The sequence below is a fragment of the Loxodonta africana genome, chromosome 16 (genome assembly GCF_030014295.1).
Source record: "Loxodonta africana isolate mLoxAfr1 chromosome 16, mLoxAfr1.hap2, whole genome shotgun sequence".
NCBI lineage: Eukaryota > Metazoa > Chordata > Mammalia > Proboscidea > Elephantidae > Loxodonta > Loxodonta africana.
The window spans coordinates 39,392,456-39,419,890 of NC_087357.1; the positions used below are offsets into that span (position 1 = coordinate 39,392,456).

Below are 27,435 nucleotides of genomic sequence, written 5' to 3' on the forward strand. Positions count from 1 at the left end.
GAGGCAGTTCTAGTCTGTCCTATAGGGTCGCTATGAGTCAGAATCGACTCGACAGCTCTGGGTTTGGTTTTGGTTTCTTTAATTGGCTGAAATTAGAGAATGCCAGAAAGATGTTTCCCTGTGTTTTATTGACTATGCATAGGCATTAGACTGTGTAGATCTTAACAAATTATGGATAACATTGTGAAGAATGCAAATTCCAGAACAATTACTGGTGCTCATGAGGAACGTGTACATAGATCAACAGGCAGTCATATGTACAGACCAAGAGAGTACTGCGTGGTTTAAAGTCAAGAAAGGTATGCATCAGGGTTGTATTTTTTCACTGTATTTAGTCAATCTGTATGCTGAGGAAATATTTCAAGAAGCTGGATTGTATGAAGAAGAATAGGGCATCAGGATTGGAGGAAGACTCATTAACAACCTGTGTTATGCAGATGACACACGCTTGTTTGCTTAAAGTGAAGAGGACTTGAAGTACTTACCGATGAAGATCAAAGACCACAGCCTTCAGGATGCATTACACCTCAACATGAAGAAAATGAAAATCCTCACAAGTAGACCATTAAGCAACATCGTGATAAATGGAGAAAAGATTGAAGTTGTCAAGGATTCATTCCACTTGCATCCACAATCAACACCCATGGAAGCAGCAGTGAAGAAATCAAAAGTTGCATTGCATTGGGCAAATCTGCTGCAAAAAACCTCTTTAAAGTGTTAAAAAGCAAGAATATCACCTTGAAGACTAAGGTGTGCCTGAGCCAAGCCATACTGTTTTCAGTCACCTCATATGCATGCAAAAGCTGGCCAGTGAATAAGGAAGACAGAAGAATTGACACCTTTGAATTGTGTGTTGGCAAAGGATATCAACTCTACCATGAAATGCCAAAAGAATGAACAAATCTGTCTTGGAAGAAGTGCAACCAGAATGCTCCTTAGAAGCAAAGACTTAGGACATGTTATCAGGAGGAATCAGCCCCTGGAGAAGGACATCATGCTTGGAAAAGTAGAGGGTCAGAGAAAAAGAGAAAAACCCTCAAGGAGATGGGCTGACACAGTGGCTGCAACAATGGGCTCAAGCATAACAAACATTGTGCAGATGGCAGGGGACCAGGCAGTGTTTCATTCTGTTTTACACAGGGTTGATATGCGTCAGAACCGACTCAATGCCACCTAACCACAACAACAAGTTACTAGCTGAAGTAGCCTTGGTGGTGAAGTTGTTAAGCATTCCTGGGCTAAGCAAAAGGTCAGTAGTTGGAACAAACCAGCCCCTCCTTGGGAGAAAGATGTGGCAGTCTGCTTTGTAAAAATTACAACCTTGGGAACCTTATGGGAGAGTTCTGCTCTGTCCTGTAGTGTCATTATGAGTCAGAATCTACTTGACTGCACCAGGTTTTAATTATTAGCTGAGAGACACTAGGAACAAAATCGAACTTCTCTTAATCTCAGTTTCCTTTTCTGTAAAACAGGAGTAAGTAAACCTGCTCATGGTGTTCATGTGAGAGTAGCTATAACGATGTGTGGAACAAGTGTTTGTCCCCTCGCCTGGCACATCAGCAGTCCCTCAAAGGGCAGCTATGAATTTGCCATCATGTCTGTACAAAACTAAAAATATTTGAAATTGGGTGTGGTTTAATAAAACATCAAGAATATGATGACAATATCAGCCTGAATGATGCACAGCTGATAGATCAAGTAGTGACTTCTTTGCTAATATTTGCTTCCAGTTTCCATTTCCCAGCCGTCAAAAGCCTATGGCCCAGTGTTCACTCTGTATTTTGGCATGAAGCCCACAGTGGTGTTGCATGGGTATGAAGCAATTAAGGAAGCTCTGACTGATCTGGGAGAAGAGTTTTCTGGAAGAGGTCATTTTGCAATATTTGAAAGAACTAAGAAAGGATTTGGTAGGTGTCTGTGTCTGTTTGTTGATTGAAGAGATGCTCAGGCAGAACTTGGGCCATCCGCGTGGCTGCCTAGGTCAGCATCCTCCTTCTTGCCAAGGATCTCCAAACTAATTTCTGTGTTCCCTCCTGTAGGAATCATTCACAACAATGGAAAGACGTGGAAGGAGATGCGGCGCTTTAGTCTCCTGGCCCTGCGGAATTTCGGGTTGGGGAAGAGGAGCCTTGAGGATCGAGTTCAGGAGGAAGCCAGCTGCCTAATGGAGCAGTTAAGAAAAATGAAGGATGGGTGATTCTTTACTCTGTAACACTGACCTTAACAGATGGCTCTGTTCTTTATGGGGTCTTTGGAAACATTTCAGGGGAGGCCAAATCTTTCCTTGTGGGTAGGGACTACCAGCGCACAAGTAGAGGAGGGAGGGTTTGAAGCAGAGAACAAGGAAGCGTTTGTATATGCTGTGTGTGTGCATGATTGTACACATGGTGTGTGTATAAAAGGCTCTTTTAATTTGATTGTTCGTTGTTATCTTCGGTTGAGAAAATTATCAAGATAGAAGGTTTTGAGTCTCATTTTTTCTAAGTTAAAAAGAAGTATTTTGCCCTACCATGATTGTGGGTTACCTATGCCAGATCGTTTCACAGGGGAATACTTGTCAAGTGGACACTGTGGGTGTGACCTCATCACACTCCTATGAATCATGCAGCAAGGGATTTTTGCTTTCATTTCATTGGACTTCATGTTATGGTCACCCTCCCTGACATGTCTGAGGGTTTCTGCCAAGGCCATACCTGCAGTTCTGACCAGGCATGGTGCTGGTCTACTGGTTTTCATCACATAAAAGAAAAAAAAAAAGAAAAAAGAACCAAAGCAGTTGCCATTGAGTAGATTCTGACTCATAGCAACCCCACAGGACAGAGTAGAACTGGCCCATTGTGTTTCCCAGGATCAGCTGGTGGTCTTAAACTGCCTGCCTTTTGGTTAGCAGACCAGGTCTGTACCACTGTACCACCAGGGCTCCTTTCATGTCCTGGGCATCTCTTAGTGCAACTCTCATCAATTGTGGTTCCCTGTAAACACAGGACTATGTTAAAACTACCAGCATGAATTACTTAATGTTACTCTCTACTAACTGTATTGATGTTTGTATTTTAAGAAAAGGTATGGTATGGCCCAATTCTGTAAAAGATACAAATACCAGTTTGTAAAATTACTTACTTAAGTAGATTTCAATTGCTATTAATAACTCTTTGCTCTGTCTTCTCTGATGATGAGTTGGTTCTTTTTGTCTTTGCTTATCTTTTTCTGCCCCATAATTGGATTTTGGGTGAGAACATTATTATTTACCTCCCACTGCCAGCTTTTCTAGCCTATAAAATACATGTCACAATAAGAGTGTTTTTCAGCTTTGATTCCAAACTACCCTGGATTTTAATACCTTCTTTCAAAAGAACGGAAAGGAAAGATTGAAAATTATATTTTAACTTTGAAGCACACACACACAAAAGTATCCCAAAAGATTCCCAAATATCCCCCAATACCCAGCTAAAATACAACTACTCTGAATGCTTAGATCCCTGCAGAGTTTTGGGTTTCAGATGGTACAGGAGAAGCTAGTTGCACAGGCTTCCTGTTATTTGATGCTTTATTATTCCTTCACAACACTTTTGATTCAATTGACCCTTAGTTACATCTACAGATAGGAGTTTGGGGACATTTTATATACAAAATTTACAGCTCATTTGATTAGAACAGCTTCGTTGTATAAATCTTCAATCAAAAACTAATTAAATATTTCCTTTGCTTTAAATTTTTTATCTGTGAAGTGATGGAATTAACCTAAATGATGGTCAAATTTTAAAATGCACTGTAACAGGTATTCTGTTGATGGTTATCTAAAGCAATATCCCACAATTCCACAAGAGGGCGAGCCTGGCAAAAAATTCAGTTATGGAGCTGATTGGAGATGAACCCAAAAAAGTCATTGAGTAGAGCTGATTCAGATTCATAGAGACACATATAGTTTCCAAGATTCTCTCTCTCTCTTTAGATACGTATATATACATATAAACTCCTTCGAATTGTGGCGTTGGCGAGGAATATTGAACAGAACAAGAACTGCCAAAAGAACGAACAAATCTATCTCGAAATCCAACCAGAATGCTCCTTAGAAGCAAGGATGGTGAGACTATGTCTCACATACTTTGGGTACATTATCAGAAGGGATCAGTCCCTGGAGAAGGACATCATGCTTGGTAAAGTAAAGGGTTAGAGAAAAAGAGGAAGACCTGCAAGGAGATGGATTGACACAGTGGCTGCAGCAATGGGCTCGAGCATAGCAACAATTGTGAGGATAGTGCAGGACTGGGCAATGTTTTCTTCTATTGTGCATAGGGTCGCTATGAGTCAGAGCCAAACTGACAGCAGCTAACAACAATAAGAACATATATACAAATGTGTTTCTTAAGCAATTCTTTTTTAAAAAAATCTTATTGTCCTTTAGTTGAAAGCTTATAGCTCAAATTAGCTTCTCATTTAAAATTTTATACACAGATTGTTTTGTGACATTGGTTGCAATCCCTGTAATGTGTCAGCACTCTTCCACGTTCCATCCCGGGTTCTCCTTGTCCACTCGTCCAGTTTTCCTGTTCCTTTCTGCCCTCTTTGATTTTGGGCAGGTGTTGCCCATTTTGTCTCATATGCTTGATTGAACTGAGGAACAGTTTCCTCAAGTGTGTTACTGTTTGTTTTATAAAAGTGTTATTGTTTGTTTTATAGGCCTGTCTAATCTTTGGCTGAAAGGTGAGCTTGAGAAATGGCTTCAGTTATGAGTTAGCAGGGTGTCCAGGGTCTATATTCTTAAGGGTTCTTCCAGTCACTTTCAGACCAGTAACTCTGCTCTTTTTTTTTGGAATTCAGATTTTGTTCGATAATTTTCTCCTGCTCTGTCCAGGACCCTCTGTTGTGGTCCCTGTCAGGGCAGTTTGTGGTGGTAGCCTGGCACCAACTACTTCTTTTTTGGCTCAGTCTTGAGGAGGCTGTGGTTCATGTGGTCCGTTAGTCCTTTGGACTAATATACTCCTTGTGTCTTTGGATTTTTTCATTCTCCTTTGCTCTGGATGGAATGGGACCAATGTAAGTATCTCAGATGGCCACTCACAAGCTTTTAAGACCCCAGATGCTACTTACCAAAGTAGGATGTGGAACATTATCTTTATGAACTCTGTTATACCAATTGACATACACGTCCCCTGAGACTATGCTCTCCAATGCTCAGGCCCAGTAAATTGGTCCCGCAAGGTGCTTGGAATATTTCTAGGAAGTGTCTATGATTTTAACTTGGTCAAGTTGTGCTGCCTTCCCCTGTATTGTATGTTGTGTTGCCCTTCACCAGAGTTAACACTCGTCTACTCCCTACTTTGTAATTTCCCCATCCCATTGCTCTCCTACCTTGTAACCATCAAAGATTCTTTTTTTCTGTGTATAAACCTTTTCTTGAGCTTTTAGAAAGTGATCTCACGCAGTGTGTGTTCTTTTGTGACAGATTCATGCATATTGTGAGATGTTTTGTGGATTCATCCATCTTCTTTATGTTAGGTAGTATTCCATTGAGTATATGTATCATGATTTGTTTATTCATTTATCTGTTGATGAGTACTTAGGTTGTTTCCATCTTTTTGCTATCGTGAATAATGCAAGGCTCTATATCTTTATGTGAGCAGACTGCCACGCCTTTTTTTCTCTAGAGGAACAGCTGGTGGATTCAAACCACTGACCTTTCTGTTAGGAGCTAAGCAGTTAACTACTGTGCTACCAGGGCTCCTGATTGGAGATGATGGGTACTACTTTTTAGAGCCAGAAAGAATCCTCTTTTCCCCAACAGAAAGGAAGAAAGAAAAGTATTCCACTTATTAATTTACTTTTTCATTTTTTTGCCCTATATATCATTTAAATATGAAATGAAAATTTCTCATTTTACTTTTATTAGGCAAACTATCTTCTTAGAATTTCTCTTCGTTTGTACTAACCTACCTACTCATACTACAAGGAAGGTTTTTTATTTTTTACATTTGTTCCTTTAAATACCTGAATTCACCTGTAAACACTCTCTTTAATCTGTCCCTCTGCCGGTTCTATACATGGTTCCTTTAACTACCCGGTATATATAAGAAGTGCTGAGGTCCCTAACTATTTTCTCCTTTCCTTTATCAGTGCTTAATTGTTGGCAGGCTTTGCAGACAGATGTGATTCTACCATCACAACTTAGATTATTGTTGTTGTCGATGTTGGCAACCTCATGTGTAACAGAATGAATCCTCACCTAGTGTGCCAGTACATCTCATTGAGGGTTTTCCTCATTTTTGCTGACCCTCTACTTTACCTACTATTATGAAATTGAATTTTAGGGTCACTATGAGTTTTTTTTTTTTTAGAATCGACTTGCCGGCAATGGGTGTTTTCTATTTTATCAAATATAACGTCTTTATTTAGGGATTGGTCTTTCCTGATGACATGTATAAATTAAGCAAGACAAAGTCTTGCCCTCCTCGCTCACAGGAGCATTCTGCTTGCATTTCTTCTAACACTGATTTGTTCATACTTCTGGCAATCCACAGTATATTCAATATTGTTTGCCAACACTCCAATTTCAACACATAAGTTCTTCTGTCTTCTTTTTTCATTGTTCAGCTTTTGCATGCATATGAGGCGATTGAAAAGACATGGCTTGGGTAAGGTCCACCTCAGTCATTAAAGTGACATCTTTGCTGTTTAGAACTCTAAAGAGGCTTATTATTATTTTTTAAGAAAATATTGTCTTAATCTTTTTTTCTTTTACCCTCCAAAATTATAGGCACCTTGATTTAGAATGGTGTAAATAAAATGCAAGGAAAGCGAAGGCAGTTTGGGGAACATCATTATTTAACTAGGAAGTAAGGAAGGGTCAATTGACTTTGAAGAAATTATACCCATGCTGAATATGTGGGTGACAAGGGAATTTCAAGGTAAATGTTGTTTCAAACTTTCTAACGTTATTTCAGTGACAAAGAATTTTATATGTATATTTTAATTTTTTTTTTTTTCTTGTTTCCAATTCTTTAGCCTTGCCCTGTGATCCAACTTTCATCCTGGGTTGTACTCCCAGCAATGTGATCTGCTCCATCATTTTCCAGAATCATTTTGATTATAAAGATCAGAATTTTCTTAATTTGATGCAAAAATTAAATGAAAACGTCAGTATTCTGAGCTCCCCATGGATACAGGTGAGGCCAAGATCCTTTCTCTGGCAAGTCAAAATTATATAATGGACCAAGCTGTGAAATGAATGTTTGAACACAAAAATCCTGGCCAGAGCATAGCAACCAGGAGTAAACATCTGGGAAATATAACCAACCTCTTTATTTTACACAGAAGAAATTGAGTTCTCAGAACATAGAGCTCTTTTCAATCCCATTGGCTCCCTACACAGTGGTTTTTCTCCTAAACCCCAAAGCCCAGTTTCTATAAAGTATTACAGTGACTGCCCCAAAAGCATGCCTATAGCAGTCATTGGAGATCCAAGGCCCTTGTTGAAAGGCTTCCATTACCAATAAGGCTTGTCCTTCATTCAATACGTAATGATTTATTTATCAAAAAGCTTGGCAGAAATATTCTAACTTAGCATGTCAAAAAGAGAGAATGTGCAGGACTACCAATGTTACTAAGATAAGGTTGGTTATGCTTCATTTGGGATCTTAGATGACAAAATGATTGGGTGTACAGGGTATAAACCATAAACAATCATCACAATTTTACCCTGTGCTTACCTGGCATATCCTGCACCCTGTGAAGATGATGCTTGTATCATCTTACAGAACTCACTTAGCTGCTCTGGTGTACAGGCATCTATCCACAAAATGTTGAGCTGGGTTTCATGGTATCATCAATCTCCTCTCAGTTCTAAAACCCTGATTCTATTTCTATTTCAGATTGATAGAAGTAAAAGCAACCATGAGTAGCTTTGTGCTCTATATCAATCAAATTGCTTAGACTTCTTTAACCTCCTCTGTCCTCATCTAAAAATGCGAATCATAGTAATTCATGACATTGGTAATTGAAATTTGTAGACAAGTATTGATATACAAAATGAGAGGATTGATATAAAGATTCTTTTATACCATAGGAATAATATATGAGTATCAGAAATAATGATCATCATTGATCATGTGGTCAATTTTCTGCCCAGAATCTTTCTATAAGCATAGAGAATTCATGTACGGTAAGAATCTCCAGGTCCATATGGAGACATTTTCATTCATCTTTATGGCTCCAGTTTCCACCAGGGTTAGGCATATCATACATATGTATTTATTAAAAGATTTACATTTAATAAATGATTCTCTTCATCTTGCAGGTCTACAATCCCTTTCCAGTGCTCATTGATTATTTCCCAGGGAGTCATAACAAATTCCTTAATAATGGTGCTTAAATAAAAAGTTATGTTTTGGAGAAAGTGAAAGAACACCAAGAAAGCTTGGACATTAACAATCCTCAGGACTTTATTGATTGTTTCCTGATCAAAATGAAACAGGTAAGATGTTAGAGCAGTTCAGTTATTTATTGCTTGTGCATTTTGTCCTTCAATTCATAGTTCTTTACTTACTAAAAAAAAAAAAAAAAACTTACTAGGGATGGTTAAATGACAAGCAAGAAATTCTTTTTTTTTATTTTTTTATTTTTAATTAACTTTTATTAAGCTTCAAGTGAACATTTACAAATCCAATCAGTCTGTCACATGTAAGTTTACATATATCTTACTCCCTTCTCCCACTTGCTCTCCCCCTATTGAGTCAGCCCTTTCAGTCTCTCGTTTCGTGACAATTTTGCCAGCTTCCCTCTCTCTCTATCTTCCCATCCCCCCTCCAGTCAAGAGTTGCCAACACACTCTCCAGTGTCCACCTGATTTAATTAGCTCACTCTTCATCGGCATCTCTCTCCCCCCCGCTGACCAGTCCCCTTCATGTCTGTTGAGTTGTCTTCGGGGATGGTTCCTGTCCTGTGCCAACAGAAGGTCTGGGGAGCATTGCTGCCGGGATTCCTCTAGTCGCAGTCAGACCATTAAGTATGGTCTTTTTATGAGAATTTGGGGTCTGCATCCCACTGATCTCCTGCTCCCTCAGGAGTTCTCTGTTGTGCTCCCTCACAGGGCAGTCATCGATTATGGCCGGGCACCAACTAGTTCTTCTGGTCTCAGGATGATGTAGGTCTCTGGTTCATGTGGCCCTTTCTGTCTCTTGGGTTCTTAGTTGTCGTGTGACCTTGGTGTTCTTCATTTTCCTTTGCTCCAGGTGGGTTGAGACCTATCGATGCATCTTAGATGGCCGCGTGTTAACATTTCAGACCCCAGACGCCACATTTCAAAGTGGGATGCAGAATGTTTTCATAATAGAATTATTTTGCCAATTGACTTAGAGGTCCCCTCAAACCATGTTCTCCAGACCCCCGCCCCTGCTCTGCTGACCTTTGAAGCATTCGTTTTATCCCGGAAACCTCTTTGCTTTTAGTCCAGTCCAATTGGGCTGACCTTCCATGTATTGAGTGTTGTCTTTCCCTTCACCCAAAGCAGTTCTTATCTACTGATTGATCAATAAAAAACCCTCTCCCTCCCTCCCTCCCTCCCTCCCCCGTTCATAACCAAAAAAGTATGTGTTCTTCTCAGTTTTTACTATTTCTCAAGATCTTATAATAGTGGTCTTATACAATATTTGTCCTTTTGCCTCTGACTCATTTCGCTCAGCATAATGCCTTCCAGATTCCTCCATGTTATGAAATGTTTCACAGATTCGTCACTGTTCTTTATCGATGCGTAGTATTCCATTGTGTGAATATACCACAATTTATTTACCCATTCATCCGTTGACGGACACCTTGGTTGCTTCCAGCTTTTTGCTATTGTAAACAGAGCTGCAATAAACATGGGTGTGCATATATCTGTTTGTGTGAAGGCTCTTGTTTCTCTAGGGTATATTCCGAGGAGTGGGATTTCTGGGTTGTATGCTAGTTCTATTTCTAACTGTTTAAGATAACGCCAGATAGATTTCCAAAGTGGTTGTACCATTTTACATTCCCACCAGCAGTGTATGAGAGTTCCAATCTCTCCGCAGCCTCTCCAACATTTATTATTTTGTGTTTTTTGGATTAATGCCAGCCTAGTTGGTGTGAGATGGAATCTCATCGTAGTTTTAATTTGCATTTCTCTAATGGCTAATGATCGGGAGCATTTTCTCACCTATCTGTTGGCTGCCTGAATATCTTCTTTAGTGAAATGTGTGTTCATCTCCTTTGCCCACTTCTTGATTGGGTTGTTTGTCTTTTTGTGGTTGAGTTTTGACAGAATCATGTAGATTTTAGAGATCAGGCACTGGTCGGAGATGTCATAGCTGAAAATTCTTTCCCAGTCTGTAGGTGGTCTTTTTACTCTTTTGGAGAAGTCTTTAGATGAGCATAGGTGTTTGATTTTTAGGAGTTCCCAGTTATCTGGTTTCTCTTCGTCATTTTTGGTAATGTTTTGTATTCTGTTTATGCCTTGTATTAGGGCTCCTAGGGTTGTCCCTATTTATTCTTCCATGATCTTTATCGTTTTAGTCTTTATGTTTAGGTCTTTGATCCACTTGGAGTTCGTTTTTGTGCATGGTGTGAGGTATGGGTCCTGTTTCATTCTTTTGCAAATGGATATCCAGTTATGCCAGCACCATTTGTTAAAAAGACTATCTTTTCCCCAATTAACTGACACTGGGCCTTTGTCAAATATCAGCTGCTCATACGTGGATGGATTTATATCTGGATTCTCAATTCTGTTCCATTGGTCTATGTGCCTGTTGTTGTACCAGTACCAGGCTGTTTTGACTACTGTAGCTGTATAACAGGTTCTGAAATCAGGTAGGGTGAGGCCTCCCACTTTGTTCTTCTTTTTCAGTAATGCTTTGCTTACCCGGGGGTTCTTTCCCTTCCATATGAAATTGGTGATTTGTTTCTCTATCCCCTTAAAATATGACATTGGAATTTGGATCGGAAGTGCATTATATGTATAGATGGCTTTTGGTAGAGTAGATATTTTTACTCTGTTAAGTCTTCCTATCCATGAGCAGGGTATGTTTTTCCACTTAAGTATGTCCTTTTGAATTTCTTGTAGTAGAGCTTTGTAGTTTTCTTTGTATAGGTCTTTTACATCCTTGGTAAGATTTATTCCTAAGTATTTTATCTTCTTGGGGGCTACTGTGAATGGTATTGATTTGGTTATTTCCTCTTCGGTGTTCTTTTTGTTGATGTGGAGGAATCCAAGTGATTTTTGTATGTTCATTTTATAACCTGAGACTCTGCCAAACTCTTCTATTAGTTTCAGTAGTTTTCTGGAGGATTCCTTAGGGTTTTCTGTGTATAAGATCATGTCATCTGCAAATAGTGATAGCTTTACTTCCTCCTTGCCAATCCGGATACGCTTTATTTCTTTGTCTAGCCTAATTGCCCTGGCTAGGACTTCAAGTACGATGTTGAATAAGAGCAGTGATAAAGGGCATCCTTGCCTGGTTCCCGTTCTCAAGGGAAATGCTTTCAGGTTCTTTCCATTTAGAGTGATATTGGCTGTTGGCTTTGCCCTTTATTATGTTGAGGAATTTTCCTTCAATTCCTATTTTGGTGAGAGTTTTTATCATAAATGGGTGTTGAACTTTGTCAAATGCCTTTTCTGCATCAAATGATAAGATCATGTGGTTTTTATCTTTTGTTTTATTTATGTGATGGATTACATTAATGGTTTTTCTGATATTAAACCAGCCTTGCATAAAAAAACCTGGTATAAATCCCACTTGATCAGGGTGAATTATTTTTTTGATGTGTTGTTGGATTCTATTGGCTAGAATTTTGTTGAGAATTTTTGCATCTATGTTCATGAGGGATATAGGTCTATAATTTTCTTTTTTTGTAATGTCTTTACCTGGTTTTGGTATCAGGGAGATGGTGGCTTCATAGAATGAGTTGGGTAGTATTCCGTCATTTTCTATGCTTTGGAATACCTTTAGTAGTAGTGGTGTTAACTCTTCTCTGAAAGTTTGGTAGAACTCTGCAGTGAAGCCGTCCGGGCCAGGACTGTTTTTTTGTTGGGAGTTTTTTGATTACCGTTTCAATCTCTTTTTTTGTTATGGGTCTATTTAGTTGTTCTACTTCTGAATGTGTTAGTTTAGGTAGGTAGTGTTTTTCCAAGAATTCATCCATTTCTTCTAGGTTTTCAAATTTGTTAGAGTACAATTTTTCGTAGTAATCTGAAATGATTCTTTTTATTTCATTTGGTTCTGTTGTGATGTGGCCCTTCTTGTTTCTTGTTCGGGTTATTTGTTTCCTTTCCTGTATTTCTTTAGTCAGTCTAGCCAATGGTTTATCAATTTTGTTAATTTTTTCAAAGAACCAGCTTTTGGCTTTGTTAATTCTTTCAATTGTTTTTCTGTTCTCTAATTCATTTAGTTCAGCTCTAATTTTTATTATTTGTTTTCTTCTGGTGCCTGAAGGGTTCTTTTATTGCTCACTTTCTATTTGTTCAAGTTGTAGGGACAGTTCTCTGCTTTTGGCTCTTTCTTCTTTTTGTATGTGTGCATTTATCGATATAAATTGGCCTCTGAGCACTGCTTTTGCTGTGTCCCAGAGGTTTTGATAGGAAGTATTTTCATTCTCATTGCATTCTATGAATTTCCTTATTCCCTCCTTGATGTCTTCTGTAACCCGGTCTTTTTTCAGGAGGGTATTGTTCAGTTTCCAAGTATTTGATTTCTTTTCCCTAGTTTTTCTGTTATTGATTTCTAGTTTTATTGCCTTGTGGTCTGAGAAGATGCTTTGTAATATTTCGATGTTTTGGACTCTGCAAAGGTTTGTTTTATGACCTAATATGTGGTCTATTCTAGAGAATGTTCCATGTGCACTAGAAAAAAAAGTATATTTTGCAGCAGTTGGGTGGAGAGTTCTGTATAAGTCAATGAGGTCAAGTTGTAACTAGGTCTTCCGTGTCTCTATTGAGCTTCTTACTGGATGTCCTGTCCTTCTCCGAAAGTGGTGTGTTGAAGTCTCCTACTATAATTGTGGAGGTGTCTATCTCACTTTTCAATTCTATTAAAATTAGATTTCTGTATCTTGCAGCCCTGTCATTGGGTGCATAAATATTTAATATGGTTATGTCTTCCTGATCAATTGTCCCTTTTATTATTATACAGTGTCCTTCTTTATCCTTTGTGGTGGATTTAAGTCTAAAGTCTATTTTGTCAGAAATTAATATTGCTACTCCTCTTCTTTTTTGCTTATTGTTTGCTTGATATATTTTTTTCCATCCTTTGAGTTTTAGTTTGTTTGTGTCTCTAAGTCTAAGGTGTGTCTCTTGTAGGCAGCATATAGATGGATCGTGTTTCTTTATCCAGTCCGTGACTCTCTGTCTCTTTATTGGTGCATTTAGTCCATTTACATTCAGGGTAATTATAGATAAATAAGTTTTTAGTGCTGTCATTTTGATGCCTTTTCATGTGTGTTGTTGGCCATTTCATTTTTCCACATACTTTTTTGTGCTGAGACGTTTTTCTTAGTAAATTGTGAGATCCTCATTTTCATAATGTTTGACTTTATGTTAGTTGAATCGTTATGTTTTTCTTGGCTTTTATCTTGAGTTATGGAGTTGATATTCCTTTTTGTGGTTACCTTATTATTTACCCCTATTTTTCTAAGTAAAAACCTAACTTGTATCGTTCTATATCGCCTTGTATCACTCTCCATCTGGCAGTTCAATGCCTCCTGTATTTAGTCCCTCTTTGTGATTATTGTGATCTTTTACCTATTGACTTCCATGATTCCCTGTTATGTGTATTATTTTATTTGTTTATTTATTTTTTAGAATTAATCTTAATTTGTTTGTTTTTGTGCTTTCCCTATTTGAGTTGGTATCAGGACGTTCTGTTTTGTGACCTTGTGTTGTGCTGGTACCTGGTATTATTGGTTATCTGACCAAACAATATCCTTTAGCATTTCTTATAGCTTTGGTTTGGTTTTTGCAAATTCTCTAAACTTGTGTTTATCTGTAAATATCTTAATTTCGCCTTCATATTTCAGAGAGAGTTTTGCTGGATATATGATCCTTGGTTGGCAGTTTTTCTTGTTCAGTGCTCTGTATATGTCATCCCATTCCCTTCTTGCCTGCATGGTTTCTGCTGAGTAGTCTGAACTTTTTCTTATTGATTCTCCCTTGAAGGAAACCTTTCTTTTCTCCCTGGCTGCTTTTAAAATTTTCTCTTTATCTTTGATTTTGGCAAGTTTGATGATAATATGTCTTGGTGTTTTTCTTTTTGGATCAATCTTAAATGGGGTTCGATGAGCATCTTGGATAGATATCCTTTCGTTTTTCATGATGTCAGGGAAGTTTTGTGTCAGGAGTTCTTCAACTATTTTCTCTGTGTTTTCTGTCCCCCCTCCCTGTTCTGGGACTCCAATCACTCTCAAGTTATCCTTCTTGATAGAGTCCCACATGATTCTTAGGTTTTCTTCATTTTTTTAAATTCTTTTATCTGATTTTTTTTTGGCTATGTTGGTGTTGATTCCCTGGTCCTCCGGATGTCCCAGTCTGCATTCTAATTGCTCGAGTCTGCTCCTCTGACTTCCTATTGCGTTGTCTAATTCTGTAATTTTATTGTTAATCTTTTGGATTTCTACATGCTGTCTCTCTATGGATTCTTGCAACTTATTAATTTTTCCACTATGTTCTTGAATAATCTTTTTGAGTTCTTCAACAGTTTTATCAGTGTGTTCCTTGGCTTTTTCTGCAGTTTGCCTTATTTCATTTGTGATGTCTTGAAGCATTCTGTAAATTAGTTTTTTATATTCTGTATCTGATAATTCCAGGATTGTATCTTCATTTGGGAAAGATTTTGATTCTTTTGTTTGGGGGGTTGGAGAAGCTGTCATGGTCTGCTTCTTTATGTGGTTTGATATGGACTGCTGTCTCTGAGCCATCACTGGGAAACTAGTTTTTCCAGAAAATCTGACTGGTACGCTGGCTCCTGGCTCTGATAACAATCACTGTCTGCCCGTATTTGTTCATTCTCCGTCTCTAAATCTGTGTTTGTTGTTCAGAGTTCGTAGATTGTTATGTATGTGATCGATTCACTTGTTTTTCCGAGTCTTTGTTGCAAGAGGGATCCGTGGTAGCGTCCACCTAGTCCGCCATCTTGGCCCCGCCTCCGACAAGCAAGAAATTCTTGACAAGCACTTTTAGTACCCAGGTGTGCATAGATCTGCACTTAGCATCATAGAATAAATTAGACTGTTAAATAATTAGAATACATAGACCCTGTTCTTTAGGTACTAATAATCTACTTGAAGAGAAGCAGAATGCACACCTCAGTGAAATGGAATCAATTACAACCAAGCAGAAATATAGGAAATACGATGCCAAAAAATGAAGATGCAAATGATCATTGTCCACAGTGAGAAGGAAAGGCTTGACCTAGGTAAACTTTCTGCATGTTCTGAGGTTCAATGTAGATCTTACAATATTTTCAGTGAGGGACATGAAAGAACATTACAGATGGGTTGAATGGTGTATTCAGGGGATGACAGGCATGTGATGTCAAAGAGATAAAGGAGCTGGAAGATCAAAGCCTTTATGGAGTGTTCCCAAAGATGAATTTGGACAAATAGGGAGATAGATGTTGGTGTCTTTCAGGTAACCTGTAAACAGAAATGCTGGCATGGGAAGATTTGATCTGGTCCGGTGGCTGGAGTATGAGTCCTAACAGAATGAAATGCAAATAATTTTTAAGGAAATTATTCCGGGACCTGTAGAAAACTCTGTATGATAAGAATGGAGCTCAAGGACCATCTGGGAGATTTTCCATTTATTTAGACTTAGTCTCAAGGAGAGTGTGGGCCTTGGAAATGCAGAGGTGTCTGAAATAAAATGGAAGTCGTTCATTTTGTCATGTTCTCAGAGATCTAGGAAGAGAATCAGTGAGGCAGTGCCCAGGAAGTCAAAGAAGAAGCAATGTTTTAGAAGAAATGGATCAAATAAAATAGGGAAGTGAAGAACATTGTACTTGGAAAGCTCTGTGAATTTGGTTAAGATTTTGTGCTGGAAGAACCCTATAGAGTGTGATTTTAGTAGAGAGGTGAGGATTGGAACCAAATTACAGGGGATTGTGTGTGAAATTGCAGTCATGAGACGAGACTTCATATCTGACAAGTTTAGCAAAGAGATAATGATTTGGATGCTGAATTTCAACAACGATAAAGTCATGCTGAAAATCTGTGTAACGAGAGTAATATAGATTCCATAAAGATATGTGCTTAGCTACAAGGTTTTCATTGAAATGGGGAGAGGTGGAATTCAGTACACTCTGACAAGAGCTGACTCTGATAGAGATTCCTTCCTCTGGGGCCACCATTAGCGTATTCAGCCCCTTTTTTTGGCACTGGGCAGAAAACAAAAGTCAGTTAGTAGCCCAAAATGGGAAGGAGTGAAAAACTGAAGGAGGTAATATTCAAAGAATTATCCATGGATTTGAACGAGACCACTTATATCGTATGTTCCAGATGAAATGCAGTGAAGGAGATGGAGTGGTTTAAAGAAACTGGTAAGGAAGAAGCAAATAACTTCCTCTGTCAGCCGTTGCTGCTGCTAGGGCAATGATTTTTCTCTTTCTCTGGGGTCCAGTTATTTTGAGAATCTGATTCAAAGCGTGGACACTTTCTCAAAAGTGTGCGTATGAGTTGCACCTGAATGATTTTTACCAATGCACCTACACGAGATCTGGTATTTTGCTCACATTTACAGGGGATTCCTTAATGCTTTGAAGCATCTGCAGTTATCTATCCCAGGTTAAGGAGGCTCTAAGGTCTCTGGCATTTCAGTTACAAGGTAGCCATGAGTTGAAGCCGACTCTACAGCAACTAACAACAACCATTACCTCAGTGTGATATTTAAAAACAACATTATTTTTCTGGGCCTTACTATTGTGTTAAGAGCCTAGATTAATTTTTTGGTTAAACTTAAATTGACATATAATTCACATACCACACAATTCACTCATGTAAAGTGTATAATTCAAAGGTTGTTAGTTTATTCAGAGTTGTGTAGCCATAAAAAAATACTACCATCAATTTCAGAACATTTTCATCAACCTGAAAGAAACCAAATGCTCTTTAGCAGTCATCCTCCATTTTTCCATAACCCTCCCAGCCCTATGAATTTTAGTATAAGTTTACCAATGTCTGCAGAAGAAGACAGTTTGGATTTTGATAGGAGAGCTCATTAAATCTGTAGATCTAGTATGGTAGTAATGCCATGTTAGCAATATTAAGTGTTAAGATCCATGAACATGAAACGTATTTCCACTTACATAGGTGTTCTTAAATTTCTTTCAACAAAGTTTGGTGTAATCTATCTTAATTTTGATAGGGTATGCACACATAACCACTTTATCTCCAAATTCACTTGAACAGATGACAGTATTAAAATTCATTTATTAGCACTCTGCTCCTTTTTTGGCTTTAGAGTAATTTTGAGTTGATGAGCTTAGAAAACAATGGAATTAATGTTGCTGAGGGAGATGACTAGGGTTTGCCTACCATGTACACCCATTGATAGGAGTAAATCAGTCTTAATGGGGTTAATTGTGTGATGTTAGATATGCCACAGGTCACCAGGAGATTTTAAGGTACCTCATTAAAATAATGCTGCTCTAGTGTACTTTTTTTTTTTTTTTTAGTGTACTAGTTAGGAAAAGAGTTTTTCTTTAGGCGTGTTGATGACCCCCCCTAGTCAATATTTCACACTTTCCTTTTTTTATTGATTGTTCAGTGTCCCATCATCATCCCCTAGTCCTAAATCAACCTCACTTGTTCTTGTCAAGTGTTTTTCCTCCTCCAACTTCCAATTCATGAGAGCTCCATTCAGTCAATCCCGTAGTCTCAGCATGTGCATTATCCCCTCTCTCTCCTTCACCCTTATGGGCAATTAATGCACTAACTGTCTGTCTTCATGTTTGTTGAGTCTCTTTAATTTGTATATTCCTGTCCATTTCTGTAGTTGTTCAGCAGACCAAGTTACCTATGGCATTGCATCTGGAATACAGTCATGCTGTCCATCTTGTCTTTATGAATCCATTTTCTTTTCCTATAATTCATTCTAGGCTGCGCTGCCATATAAGCTTTTGCACAATTTAACTTCATGATGTGTTTTCAATCAGTACTGAGTCCATATAAATACTTTATAAGAAGAAGATAATTTCAAACTCTTGATTCAGTCTTACGTTTTTCATGATAAGGACCCAATTTATACATGCGTATCAGAACTGACTTGACAGCAGTGGTTTTTTTCTTTTTTGGTTTATCAACTTAAATTGTGTTTTGTCCCCAATTAAAGGGAAACCCAATTCACAATAGGCTTAATCACATAGTGGGTTTATCTCACATTTATCTCACAAAGAGTCTCATGTTAGGCAGTCCAAGCAAGTACAATAGCTCAGAAGCATCAAGGAGTCAAGAGCCTTCCACTTGCCTTCACCAAATTTAGTATCTAGGCCTTTATCTTCATGCTTCAATCCTCCTGTCCCGAGATGATGTATGCCCAACCTGCACCTGCACATCTGGGTTTTGAGTAAGAAGTAGGAAAGAGAAGAAGTGGTACCAGGGGGTTTTTGCTTATATCTCATTGGCAAGAACTATGTTGTATCACCCATATTACTGCTAAAGAGGCTGTGAAATGAAATTATTTTTTCAAATACATGATAAAGGGTTAGAAAATAAAGATTAGGTCAATTTGTCTACAATCTCTGCCATACCATACGCTAGTTCATTTTATAAAATACTACTCCAATTTCTAAGTTCGCTTAACTTTAGAACAACCTGAGTTGTTTTGGATGCATTGCAATTTAATATACTGGGAAGCTAATTTGTCAACGTTGTGTCAAATCATTCCTAGGAAAAGCACAATCAACAGTCTGAATTTATTTCTGAAAATTTGTTAACCACAGTATCTGATCTGTTTGGAGCTGGGACAGAGACAACAAGCACTGCCTTGAGATATGGACTCCTGCTTCTGCTAAAGCACCCAGAGGTCACAGGTATGACCACAGATGGTGGGCAGGGTGAAATTCAGAAAGGAAGTTGGCAAGACACAGCTAGTGTTTTCCATCATGCTTCTCTTAGAGAAGCCTCATTATTTAAATTTCTGTGCCACCAGGTATAATTTGTCTAAATGTGATGAAGAGGTAAAAATGAGACAACTTAGCACAATAGGCAATTTTTTTAGTTATCTAGTGTTGCTATAACAGAAATACCACGAGTGGATGGCTTTAGCAAACAGAAATTTATTTTCTCACTGTTTAGGACGCTAGAAGTCTGAATTCAGGGCATCAGCTCCAGGGGAAGTTTTTGTCATCGATCTTCCCCTGAATCTAGGAGTTTCTCAGTGTAGGGACCCCAAGTTGAAAGGACGTGCTCTGCTCCTAGATCTTCTTGCTTGGGGGTAATGAGGTCCCTATTTTCTCTGCTCATTTCTGTCTTTTATATCTCAAAAGAAATTGGCTCAAAATACAGCCTAATCCTGTAGATTGAGTCCTGCTGCCTCATTAATGTAACTGCCTTTAATACTGCCTCATTAACATCATAAACCAACACTAAACCCATTGCCATGGCTGAGTCGAATGAGACTCAGAGCAACCCGTAGGGCAGAATAGAACTGCCCCATAGGGTTCCCAAGGAGTGCCTGGTGGATTCAAATCCCGACCTTTTGGTTAACAGCTGTAGCTCTTAACCGGGGTTTCCATTAACATCATTGAGGTTTGGATCAATAACGCATGGGATAATTTCATCAGATCACAAAATGGTGGGAACCACACAATAGTGGATATCATGGCTTAGCGAAGCTGACACACATTTTTAAGGAACACAGTTCAATCGGTAACAGGGAGGGGCACTGAGGGAAGGAAAGGACAGTGTGCGCAGAACTAAACATGATAAAGCTCTGTATCAGGATTCCACGGGAAGAGAGTTGCAGCAGAAAAATTTCAGAAAGGCTAATGGCTACCAGGCCGAGAAAATAACCAGCTCCCGATGACCTGGGTAGATAAAGCAAGTGTGAGGGAAGACCAAGAACAAAGGGGAAGTGATCAATTATCTGAGTGTTTCCAATAATTAGGAGATTATTACTAGGAGTTTCAAACTACTACACTTTCCAGAGCATCCAGAAATCATTCTGAATTTGCATCTAAGAAGTTAGTAATGAAATAAAGAGATGCTTTTAAATCACAGAGTGCATAAAAATGAAATATAAGCATAGTTATAGCAGGAAACAATATTTATGTAGTCATAATGATGTAAACCCCCAAGTGTCTGTCAGTTTGTCATACTGTGGGAGCTTATGTGTTGCTGTGATGCTGAAAGCTATGCCACCGGTGTTCAGATGCCAGCAAGGTCACCCATGGAGGACAGGTTTCGGCTAAGCTTCCAGACTAAGACAGACTAGGAAGAAGGACCCGGCAGTCTACTTCTGAAAAGCATTAGCCAGGGAAAACCTTATGAATGTCAGCGGAACATTGTCTGATATAGTGCTGGAAGATGAGCCCCCCTCCCCCAGATTAGAAGGCACTCAAAAGATGACTAGGGAAGAGCTGCCTCCTCAAAGTAGAGGTGACCTTAATGACGTGGATGGAGTAAAGCTTTCGCGACCTTCATTTGCTGATGTGGCACGACTCAAAATGAGAAGAAAAAGCTGTATACGTCCATTAATAATTGGAACCTGGTATGTACAAAGTATGAATCTAGGAAAATTGGAAATCGTCAAAAATGAAATGGAAAGCATAAACATCAATATCCTAGGCACTAGTGAGCTGAAAAGACTGGTATTGGCCATTTTGAATCGGACAGTCATATAGTCTACTATGCTGGGAATCACAACTCGAAGAGGAATGGTGTTGCGTCCATGGTCAAAAAGAACATTTCAAGATCTATCCTGAAGTACAACACTGTCAGTGATAGGATAATATCCATATGCATACAAGGAAGACCAGTTAATATAACTGTTATTCAAATTTATGCACCAACCACCAGGGCCAAAGATGAAGAAATAGAAGATTTTTAATAGCTGCTGCAGTCTGAAATTGATCGAACATGCAATTAAGATGCATTGATAATTACTGGTGATTGGAATGGGAAAGTTGGAAACAAAGAAGAAGGATCAATAGTTGGAAAATATGGCCTTGGTGATAGAAACAATGCTGGAGATCAAATGATAGAATTTTGCAAGACCAAGGACTTCTTCATTGCAAATACCTTCTTTCACCAAAATAAACCTCGCCAGATGGAACACACAGAAATCAAATTGACTACATCTGTGGAAAGAGACAATGGAAAAGCTCAATATCTCCAGTCAGATCAAGGCCAGGGGCCAACTGTGGAACCGACCGTCAATTGCTCCTGTGCAAGTTCAAGCTGAAACTGAAAAAAATCAGAGCAAGTCCACAAAAGCCAAAATATGACCTTGAGTATATCCCACCTGAATTTAGAGACTTTCTGAAGAACAGATTTGATGTATTGAACACTAGTGACCGAAGACCAGATGAGTTGTGGAATGACATCAAGGACATCATCCATGAAGAAAGCAAGAGGTCACTGAAAAGACAGGAAAGAAAGAAAAGACCAAGATGGATGTCAGAGGAGACTCTAAAACTTGCTCTTGAGCGTCGAGCAGTTAAAGCAAAAGGAAGAATTGAAGAAGTAAAAGAACTGAACAGAAGATTTCAAAGGGCCTCTAGAGAAGACAAAGTAAAGTATCATAATGACATGTGCAAAGAGCTGGAGATGGAAAACTAAAAGGGAAGAACATGCTCGGCGGTTCTCAAGCTGAGAGAACTGAAGAAAAATTTAAGCCTCGAGTTGCAATAGTGAAGGATTCCAGGGTGAAAATATTAAATGATGCAGGAAGCATCAAAAGAAGATGGAAGGAATACACAGAGTCATTATACCAAAAAGAATTAGTCGATATTCAAGCATTTCAAGAGGTGGCATATGATCAGGAATCAATGGTACTGAAGGAAGAAGTCCAAGCTGCTCTGAAAGCATTGGCGAAAAACAAGGCTCCAGGAATTGATGGAATATCAATTGAGATGTTTCAACAAACAGATGCAGCGCTGGAGGTGCTCACTCGTCTATGCCAAGAAATATGCAAGGCAGTTTCCTGGCCAACTGACTGGAAGAGATCCACATTTATGCCTATTCCCAAGAAAGGTGATCCAACTGAATGTGGAAATTATAGAACAATGTCATTAATATCACACAAAGGCAAAATTTTGCTGAAGATCATTCAAAAATGGCTGCAGCAGTATATCGACAAGGAACCGCCAGAAATTCAGGCTGGTTTCAGAAGAGGACGTGGAACCAGGGATATCATTGCTGATGTCAGATGGATCCTGGCTGAAAGCAGAGAATAACAGAAGGATGTTGACCTGTGTTTTATTGACTATGCAAAGGCATTCGACTGTATGGGTCATAACAAACTATAGAATGGGAATTCCAGAACAGTTAATTGGGCTCATGAAGAACATTTACATAGATCAAGGGGATACTGATTGGTTTAAATTCAGTAAAGGTGTGCGTCAGGGTTGTATTCTTTCACCATACCTATTTAATCTGTATGCTGAGCAAATAATATGAGAAGCTGGACTATATGAAGAAGTACGGGGCATCAGGATTGGAGGAGGAGTCATTAACAACCTGCGTTATGCAGATGACACAACCTTGCTTGCTGAAAGTGAAGAGGACTTGAAGCACTTACTAATGAAGATCAAAGACCACAGCCTTCAGTATGGATTACGCCTCAACATAAAGAAAACAAAAATCCTCACAACTGGACCAATGAGCAACATCATGATAAATGGAGAAAAGATTGAAGTTGTCAAGGATTTCATTTTACTTGGATTCACAATCAACAACCACGGAAGCAGCAGTCAAGAAATCAAAAGACACATTGCACTGGGCAAATCTGCTGCAAAGGACCTCTTCAAAGTGTTGAAGAGCAAAGATGCCACCCCGAAGACTAAGGTGAGCCTGACCCAAGCCGTGGTATTTTCAATCACATCATATGCATGTGAAAGCTGGACAATGAATAAGGAAGACCGAAGAAGAGTTGACGTCTTTGAATTGTGGTGTTGGTGAAGAATATTGAATATACCATGGACTGCCAAAAGAACAAACAAATCTGTCTTGGAAGAAGTGCGGCCAGAATGCTCCTTAGAGGCAAGGATGGCGAAACTGCATCTTACATACTTTGGCTATGTTGTCAGGAGGAATTGGTCCCTGGAGAAGGACATCATGTTTGGCAGAGTACAGAGTCAGGAGAAAAGAGGAAGACTCTCAACGAGGTGGATTGACACAGTGGCTGCAACAATGAACTCAAGCATAGCAGCGATTGTAAGGATGGCTCAGGACCGGGCAGTGTTTCGTTCTGTTGTGCATAGGGTCTCTATGAGTCAGAACCGACTTGATGGCACCTAACAACAACAACAACAATGATGTAAAAAATGGGTATCGATATAACTAAAAATGGTGATATCAATATAATGTAGAATGGGGTGGGGAAAGTATATACGAGTGTATGTGCCTATGTGTGTGCCAGAGTGTGTGCATGGATGTGTGTGTGTTTTGTATGGGAGTCAGATGCACTTGTAAATCCTCATCTCCCATACCTGGCTGTGGTTGTTGTTAGGTGTTGTCCCGTTGGTTCTGACTAATAGTGATAGTATATACAACAAAATGCAACACTACCCGATTCTGTGCCGTTCTCACAATTGTTGCTCTGTTTAAATCCATTGTTGCAGCCACAGCACCAATTTATCCCGTTGAGAGGCTTCCTACTTTTCACTGACCCTTTACTTTCCCAAGCATAATGTACTTCTCCAGGTCAGGTCCCTCCTCTTAATATCTCCAGAGAAGGTGAGACCATGGGTAACCTTGCTGATATTTGAAATACTGGTGGCATAGCTTCCAGCATCATAGCAACACAAAAGCCACCACAGTATAACAAACTGACAGATGGGTGGTGGTATGTATGTCTGCATTGTTGCAACTCTCTCTCTCTATCTAGGTGTACTTCAGGGCATATAACATGTTTATAATGATATTGGGACAATTTCATAATGCTTCATGTAGTGCTGAATTGCTATGGCAGTTGTGCCAATTTCCTCCTTTCCATCAGTTCTTATGTCTTATCAGCTAAAGTCCAGGAAGAGATTGACCACGTGGTTGGCCTACACAGGAGCCCCTGCATGCAGGACAGGGGCAGCAGGCTATGCACGAATGCCATAGTGCATGAGATCCAGAAATACATTGACCTCATCCCCCTAAACACACCCCATGCCATGACCTGTGACATTAAATTCAGGAACTACCTCATCCCCAAGGTAAGATTTGTTTCTTCAAGTACTCTTAAAGTTCCCGTGTTCGCAGTATGATTTCAATCTTCGACCAACACAGGATGAGAAAAGTGCAAATATCACAAGCGTGGGTAGATGAATTTTGCATTGTGTTGTGTCCAATTTGGGGGTACAAAGCTTTATTACACACCTTGATATCTGGCAGTATAAGCCTTACAAATTTGTTCTGATTCTTTAAGATTGTTTAGATTTCTCCTACTTGTTTTATTTATTTTCCAAATAAATTTTAGTATCGGTTAGTCAATTTCCCAAAATATTTCACTGGGATTTTAATTAGAGTAGCATTAAATTTGTAGATCAGCTTGGAAAGAACTGACATGTTGAATCTTTCAATTCATGAATATGGTATATGCTACCAATCTATTGGGGCTTTCTTTATCCATAATGCTTTGTTTTCATTGCAGTGGCTTGCATATCTTTTGTTAGCAGCTTTCCAAGGCCTTCTAACACGTGGTGCCTTCTTGTTCAAGCTACTCTATCCCACTTGAAGCCAGCATGTACTGCTAATATAATAAATTAAGAGAACTAAAAATTCTGTTTTGGGGGATGGGTAGACGTTTGAGTTTGGTAAATTTTCAAAAATTATCTCTAGTCTCAGATGACATGATTCCATATATATAGAAGATTCCAAAGAATCCACAAAATATGTTCAAAACCTAATAAACAAATTCAGAAAATTAGCAAGAGTACAAGATCAACATGCAAAATTCAGTTGTGTTTCTCTAAATTAGCAATGAACCACCAAAACATCTGATAAGAAGCCAGACACAAAAGGTCATATGTTATAGTATTCATTTATATGATATATCATCACTATGAGTTGGAATCGATTCGATGGCACTGGGTTTTTTTTATCTATAACCGATAAACCCATACAGACAGAACACAGATTAGTGTTTGGCTGGGGTTAGGGGAGGGGTAAAGAAAAAAAAAATTTTTTTTTTTTTGGGTAAAAAAAATTTTTTGGGTAGTAGGGATAAATTCAATGGTAGGGGGCTTACTTAGGCGTGAAGGTAATGTTTTGGAACTAGATAGAGATAGTGGTTGCACAACATTGTGAATGTACTAAATGCCACTGAATTGTTCACTTTAAAATAGTTAATTTACTGTATATTAATTTCACCTGAATAATTATTGAAAACAGATGAACAAACAAACAGATAGTAGGCGGGATTTGGGCTTCCTATGGGCAGTGATTTGTTGACAACTGGTTTAAGACAGCCATACCCATAGAGCTTTCTGCAACGATGGCAATGTCTTATGTCCGTGCTGTTTAATACAGTAGCCAGTTCCCGAGTACCTGAAATACGATTAATGCAACTAAGGAACTGAATTTTTAATTTTATTTAGTTTTAATTGTTTTAAATTTAAATATTATTAACAATCTATGACTAACCAAAAAACAAAAAACCAAACCTGTTGCTGTCAAGCTGATTCTGACTCATAGAGATCCTGTAGGACAGAGTAGAACTGCTCCATACATTTTCCAAGGAGAACCTGGTGGATTTGAACTGCCAACCTTTTGGTTAGTGGCTGTAGCACTTAACCACTATGCAACCAGGGTTTTCATTATCAGTATTAACTACTGCTAAATAATTGCTTCTAAGGATAGTTCTGCTTGTGTTTCTTCCAAGACAAATTCATTGGTTCTTTTGGCAGTCCATGATATATTCAGTATTCTTCACCAACAACACAATTCAAAGGCATTGATTCTTCCCTGGTCTTCCTTATTCGTCATCCAGCTTTGGTATGCATATGAGGCAATTTAATACACGTGGCTTGGGTGAGGCATACCTTAGTCTTCAAGGTGACATCTTCGGGGTCATGTGCACCTTAGTCTTCAAGGTGACATCTTTGCTTTTCACGACTTTACATAGGTCTTTTGCAGCAGATTTGCCTAGTGTTGTTTGATTTCTTGGCTGCTGCTTCTATGGATGTTGATTGTAGATCCAAGTAAAATAAATCCTTGACAACGTCCATATTTTTTCTGTTTATCATGATGTTACTTATTGGTCCTGTTGTTAGAATTTTTATTTTCTTTATGTTTAGATGTAATCCATACTGAAGGCTGTGGTCTTTGATCTTGAGCAATAAGTGCTTCATGTCCTCTTTACTTTCATCAAGCAAGGTAGTGTCATCTGCCTAATACAGGCAGTTAATGAAACTTTCTCCAATTCTGATAACGTGTTCTTCATATTGTGAAGCTTCTAACCTATAATATACCATTTTCAACCATCAAATTGATGAAGACAAAAGCTGAAAAACATTGTGTTGGTGAGGATATGTGTAGATGAGTACTTGCGTGCACTGGTAGCTGAATTATGAAATACCACATCATTTGGAAGACAATTTAGCAATATTTACTAAAATATGTAATGTAAGAATTCAAATTCTTGATGTCTACTCTGTGTGTAAATGGAGGAACATCTAAATAATTTTCATTACATCATTACTTGGAAAAAAGTAATATTATAAACTATCTTTATGTTCACCAGAAGTGAAATGGTTCATTCATATTGTACAACATGAATAAGGCAGATGTATATGTGTTCATAATGATCAGAGAAGCTAGGCTTTATGAAGAAGAATGCAGCATTAAGATTGGAGGAAGACTCATTAGCAACCTGCGATATGCAGATAACACAACCGTACTTGCTGAAAGTGAACAAAACCTGATGCACTTACTGATGAAGACCAAAGACTACAGCTTTCAGTCTGAACCACACCACAATATAAAGAAAATAGAAATACAAGTTGACCGATAAGCAATATCATGATAAAGAAAGAAAATATCGAAGTTGTGAAGGATTTCACTTTACTTGGATTGACAACCAATGCCCATGGAAGCAACAGTCAAGAAATCAATTGACACATTGCATTGGGCAAATGTACTGCAAAAGACCTCTTTAAAGCGTTGAAAAGCAAAGATGTCACTTTGAGGACTAAGGTGCACCTAACCCAAGCCATGATATTTTCAGTTGCCTCATATGCATGCAAAAGTTGGGCAGTGGATTAGGATGACCGAATTATGCTGTTGGCTAAG

General features: G+C 38.6%; 1 pseudogene; it reads left to right on the top strand.

Moving 5' to 3' along the window:
* Positions 1–27,435, top strand: part of LOC104845450 (cytochrome P450 2C19-like) — a 38,622-nt pseudogene that overhangs the window by 1,236 nt on the left and 9,951 nt on the right.